This window comes from Saimiri boliviensis, chromosome 7 (assembly GCF_048565385.1).
Source record: "Saimiri boliviensis isolate mSaiBol1 chromosome 7, mSaiBol1.pri, whole genome shotgun sequence".
Lineage (NCBI taxonomy): Eukaryota > Metazoa > Chordata > Mammalia > Primates > Cebidae > Saimiri > Saimiri boliviensis.
The window spans coordinates 77,535,838-77,542,324 of NC_133455.1; the positions used below are offsets into that span (position 1 = coordinate 77,535,838).

Sequence of the window (6,487 nt, forward strand, 5' to 3'; positions counted from 1 at the left end):
CCTCCCAGATTCAAGTCATTCTCCTGCCTCAGCCCTGCGAGTAGCTGGGAATATAAGCGTGCACCAATACATCTAGCTAACATTTTTTATTTTGGTAGAGACGTCATTTCATCATGTTGTGCAGAGTAGTCTCAAACTCCTAAGCTCAGGCAATCTGCACACCTTGGCCTCCCAAAGTGCTAGGATTACAAGCCTGAGCTGCTGCTCCTAGCCTAAGATGCAATATTTCTTATATTTTAATATATCCTGAATTGCGACATGTCTTAAATTTTTTTATGGTTAAAAACACCATGTCTTTAACTGAAAATATCTGTTTTTTTCTTGGTAGTACACTGGGCTTTAGAATCAACGGCATGTTGGATTTGATGAAATACAGTAACTTTTAAGAAATTAGTTTCCTAACATATTTTGTTACACTTGATACCTGCTTAAGAAAATATGTATTCTCAGTTTAATCAGGATATTTTGGAAGTACTGAAGTGGAAAAAAATTTTAGGCCAGGTACTGTGGCTCATGCTTGTAATCCCAGCACTTTGGGAGGCCAAGTGGGGAGGATCCCTGGAGGCTAGGAGTTCAAGACCAACCTGGACAACATGACAAGACCCATCTCTAACAATAAAGTAAAAATAAAAAAGAAAAAGGCAGCATGGTCCAGTGAGGCCTGTGGGTGCCTGAGTCCCCCAAGCTCCCCCAGAATCTTGCAGCTCCCCAGTATTTCCCAGCTCCCCCCCAGCCTGCTCTGCAGTAGTCTGCTACAGTTGCCCCCTGTGGATTCAAGTTCCAGACAGAAGGCTGCCTGTTCTCTGCCTTTGTTGTGACCCCCACAGGCCCCAGTTACTGCGGCGACCACCAGAGCAGACTTGGCACTATGGAGGAGCCCCAGGCTACCCCTGAGCCATACTTGAGGCTGGTACTGGAGGCGCCACACAGGGTCGTGGCAGCACTGCGTCAAAGTATGGGAGCAGATTCTAATTCTTACGGTTTTCCATGGGAATGGGTGATAGGGGCAGCTGTTTTTGGATTTATTGCTGTTCTCTTTTTTTTTGTGGAGAGGTTTTAGATCAGTTAGGAGTCGGCTTTATTTGGGAAGAGAGAAAAAGCTTGCTGAAACACTTTCCACACTGATTCAAGAAAAATGTAAACCACTGGAAAAACTGAGCATTATTCAAAAAGAGTATAAAGGCCATGAAGTGGAGTCATCTTTAAAGGACGCCAGCTTTGAGAAGGAGGCAACAGAAGCACAAAACTTGGAGGTAACCTGGGAAAAGCTGAACAGATCCAATGTGGAACTTGAGGAAGAAATACTATGTCTAGTAAAAGAGTTACAAGAAGAGAAATTGAAACAGTCTGAACAAAATGAACTGATGGCGGATATTTCAAAAAGGAGACAGTCTCTAGAAGATGAGTCAAAATCCCTCAAATCACAAGTAGCTGAAGCCAAAATGACCAAGACTTTATTTCCAATGAATGAAGAACCACTGAACACAGCAATAAAGGATGCTTTGGATGAAAATTCTCAACTTCAGGAAAGCCAGAGACAGCTTTTGCAAGAAGCTGAAGTGTGGAAAGAACAAGTGAGTGAACTTAATAAACAGAAAATAACATTGGAAGACTCCAAAGTACACGCAGAACAAGTTCTCAGTGCTAAAGACAATCACTTCAAGACTCTGACTGAACACTTGCTGAAGATGAAAGATTGGGCAGCTATGCTTGGAGAAGACAGAACGGATGAAGACAATGTGGAGTCAGAACTGAACAGTGAATCAGAAAATGGTGTGTACTTAGATCATCCTCGAAAAGGAGCTTTGAAGAAACTGATTCATGCTGCTAAGTTCAATGCTTCTTTCAAAAGCTTAGAAGGAGAAAGAACCCAAATTAATATTCAGTTATCTGAAGTTGATAAAATGAAGAACTTACAGAACGTATTACAAATCTTGAGACTGAACAAGCATCTTTGCAGTCAGAAAACACATTTTGAAAGCGAGACTCAGACGCTTCAACAGAAACTTAAAGTAATGACTGAATCATATCAAGAAAATGAAATGAAACTCTACAGAAAATTAACAACAGAGGAAAATTGCCAATAGAGACAGAAGAGACACTTTCTAAGGTAGACAAAAGGATCAGCCATGCCACCGCAAAGCTAGAGACCTATAGAAAGAGAGCCAACGATCTTGAAGAAAAATTGGAGAGAACGATGCATTATTATCAAAAGCGCACCATTTCCTATGAGAACGAAGCGCATGATAATTGGTTTGCAGCTCGAGCTGCTGAAAGAAATCTCAATAATTTAAGAAAAGAAAATGCTCACAACAGAGAAAAATTAACTGAACTACTGTTTAAATTTTAACTTATAGAAAAAAATCTGCATGCACTGGATGTTCCAAATACACCATTTCACAGAGAGCCTTCCCCATATGGACCCTCACCATTGGGTCGGCCTTCATCTGAAACAAGAGCTTTTCTGTCTCCTCCAACTTCATTGGAGGGTCCACCCAGATTCTTACCTTTGCTCACAAGGAGAGGAGGAAGAGGCTCAGGAGGCTCAGAGAATCCACTGGACCATCAGATTAACAATGAAAGAGGAGAATCAAGCTCTGATGTGTTAACCCATTCTCACAGGGGTCCTTCTGACACTGGGACCCTGCCACCTCTGTGGGAAAAGAGAGCTTCTGGAGATGATTTTCTACCAAGGGATTTCCCAGGTCCACAACATGTTCCATTTGCAAGTATGCTTGTTTTTAAAATTTTTTTTTAAAGCTCAGTGTGGTTTATTAATCAGAGATACTAATTTTACTATCTGTTCATGTAATAACACAGTGGAGGAAAATCTTTTCTAGCATTCTGTGAGTTTACTATTACTTTTCTGAATTGGGAAGGCAGCCAGCTATAAGTGGAATATAATAAAGTTTCAACTTGATTCATCTTAATACAGAATTATATCTGTATTTTGGTAGTCAAGGATATAATTGACTTTTTGCAGGTCTTATAAAACTAAAATTATCTGTATCTTATTTGGTCACAACTTGTTATTCTTGCCGTTAGTTAAAATAATTAAAATTTATATTCTAGCGTTAAAATTACTGGCTATATTTTTTAAAATCTTTTTTCACAAGTAGTTCTGATGTAGTTATTCTTATCTAAAACTTAAAATGTATTTATTACATTAAACCTAATTGTTGGATTTACTGAATTCTTTTAAACCTTCACATAAGCAAAGGGAGTAATATATTGTTTTTATATTCATACTTCACCGTTTTGAGCTACAGGGTTCTGCAGAAGAAATATGTGGTTACCAAACACAAGGCTTTGCCTATGAATGTCTCATCTAGTCATTCCTTCCCTTGTTTCTTCTCTCTTTTTAAAGTTTAAAGTGAATTAAAATGAATTCTGTTTGGAGGAATTTTAAGGTGGTCTTTGATAAAACTGGATATGTTTTAGTATAACATCAAATCAGAATTGAGAATCACTGAGGTGAATTTTAAGTTTGGTGAAAATTGTATTACATGAAAATGTTCTTTGAGAAGGACTCTGATAATGAAAGAAAAATTATTTTTCCAGTAAGTTTCATATATTTTAAAATAATTCCTATTTTTAAAAAGAAGTGTTAAGATAGGACAAAAATTACATTAAAAATTAGTGATATTTCCTCTAATCATCTGTATTTGGAGAGGTACACTTTTCTCAATGTTGTAAAAATTAGTTTGTTAGATCAAGTAATTATTCTGGTGTCAATTTTCAAATAAAAGAATAGGTAATGGAAGTTATAAACTTAATGATTTATTAGGGCACAGTGCAGGTTCTCAAAGTTATAAAACGTCTTTTACCAACCTAATTGAACAGTGAGAAACGTGTATCCACCGAGGAGTTTTCCTCCTCACCTTCCCCAAGACCTGGATTTTTCCTCCCACCTCCACTCCAGAAGTGAGTCCTTCAGGGCTGAGTCCACCTTCAAATGAGCCTGCTACTGAACATCCAGGACCACAGCAAGAAACTTCACAATATTTTTTGCTCTCTTCAAAAATGATTTTGACTGATATTATTTTCAATTTAAATTAACTGCTCTTACTGTATAACTGTTACTTATATTTACTTTACTTACACTTTTGCTAAAATGGAAGCTTAATGGCATTATAATTCCAGGCTAGTATTCTGTAAATAAAGATTGTTTAAATATGAATCTTATGAGTAAATTATTTCCATTTTATTCTAGATAGTATAACTTTTCATTTGATTAACTAATCCACCAATATATAAACAATAGTCGGAGTTTTATATATGTAATCTTGCAGGTGGGGAGGCTTTGAATTCCAAAGGCTGTGTCTTTATTCCAAGAACTGTATTTACTGTGGTTGCAGACAAATGTGAAAGTAACTTTATGGGGAATTAAATACATTTTACTTGATTTAAAGACTTGTTTGGCATTGATAATAAAATCAGCTAGTTTTTCTATTAAAAAAACTCACAGCCTACATAATTCAAACCCTAATGTGAACTACGAGTTTAATTGATAATAATGTATCAGCATTGGCTCACCAATTGTACCAGATACGCCGCACGAATGCCAGATGTTAATAATAGGGGAAACTGTATGTGGGTGGGGCAGGAAAAGGGTATATGGGAACTCTATACTTTCTGTTCAATTCTTCTGCAAACCTCAAACTGCTCTAAAAATTCATTTTAAAAAATGAGATGAAAGAAGAAAAAGTAAATGAAAAAATAAAAATGTCAAGGCAATAAAAATAGAAGAAAATATAAATATGTAATTTAAGAAAAAATTTGGTAGGAATAGATCAAAAACATGAATCAATTAGGAAAAGACTAATACAAATACACCAGCAGAAAAATGAGCAAAGATATTGATATATTTTTTAAAAAGAACAATAAATGTTCCATGAGACTGTGAGAGAAATGTTCAGTTGCATTAATTAAACTTATGAGATTTCATTTGTATCTATTAAATTGAAAACATTTTTAAGACATAATAGTAATCACAAGGGGCCAAACAGGCCCTTTCACATGTGACCAGTGAGGACTGTAAATTGGGATGAGCTTTGGTCAGAAAAAAATTTCCAAAACTTGGAAGGCAAAATATGATTGCATCATTTACTTTCATGTTATGGCATTGCCTAACCAGCCCAATAAAAATTTAAATAAAAAAAAACCCTACTCAAAGACTCCACAAGGTAATATTAAGATTTTCCAACACTTGGGCCAGACGAGGTGGCTCATGCATGCAATCCCAGCACTTTGGGAGGCTGAGGCAGAAGGATCACTTGAGGCCAGGAGTTCGAGACCAGCCTGGCCAGTATGGCAAAACCCAAGTCTCTACTAAAAATACAAAAGTTTGCCAAGTTTGGTGATGCACAGCTGTAATCCCAGCCACTCTGGAAGACTGAAACTGAAGAATCACTTGAACCTGGGAGGCAGAGGCTGCAGTGAGCTGAGATTGCACCACTGCACTCAAGCCTGGGCAACAGAGTGAGACTGTGTCTCTAAAGAAAGAAAGAAAGAATGAATGAATGAATGAATGAATGAATAATTAATAAAGCAGCTTCTCTTTAAAAAGTTTTTTTTTTTTCCCAGCCCACTGGCAACATGGCTGAATAGGAATAGCTCTAGTCTGCAGCTCCCAACGAGATCCACATAGAAGGCAGGTGACTATTGCATTTCCAACTGAGGTACCCGGTTCATCTCATTGGGAATGGTTGAACAGTTCACCCATGTAGGGTGAACTGAAGCAAGGTGTGGCGTTGCCTCGCCCAGGAAGTGCAGGGGTTGGGGCATTTCCCTCCCCTTGCCAAGGGAAGCCATGGGAGCTTGTATCAGGAGGAACAGTCCACTCCAGCCCAGATACTGCATTTTCCCATGGTCTTTGCAACCGGCAGTCCAGGAGATTCCCTCTAGTGCCTACTCCACCAGAGCCCTGGGTTTCAGGCACAGATCTGGCTGGTCATTTGGGCAGACACCGAGCTGGAGATAGGAGGTTGTTTTTTGTTTGTCTGTTTTCATACCTCAGTGTCTCCTCGAATGGCAGCAAGACAGAACCGTTCACTCCACTGTCAGCGGGACTCTCTTGGTCTGTGGGGCACAAAGACTGTGGGAGAAGCGCAGCATTCAAACGGGAGCTCAGGGGTGGTGGGACGCGTCCCCAGTAGCCTCTGTTGCACGGGAGGGAGGGCCCTCCCACCCGTTGCACTTCTGGGGTGAAGCAGTGCCCCACCCTGCCTCAATTTGCCCTCCTTGGGCTACACCCACTGTCCAACCAGTCCCGTTGAGATGCACCTGGTACCTTGGTTGGAAACGCCGCGATCACTGGCCCTCTGCGTGGCTCTCGCTGGAAACTGGGCTCCGGAGCCGTTCCTACTCGGCCATCTTGGCGGAGTTCCTTAAACATTATTTCTGAGAGTGTCTGTGAGGATGCTTCTGGAGGACACTAGCGTTTCAGTCTGTGAACTCAGTAGACTGCCTTCCATAATATGGGTGC

General features: G+C 39.5%; 1 pseudogene; it reads left to right on the forward strand.

The window, feature by feature from the left end:
• Nucleotides 1–868: 868 nt before the first annotated feature.
• Nucleotides 869–6,158, forward strand: LOC101044168 (melanoma inhibitory activity protein 2-like; annotated as a pseudogene).
• The last annotated feature ends 329 nt before the right edge of the window (nt 6,159–6,487 follow it).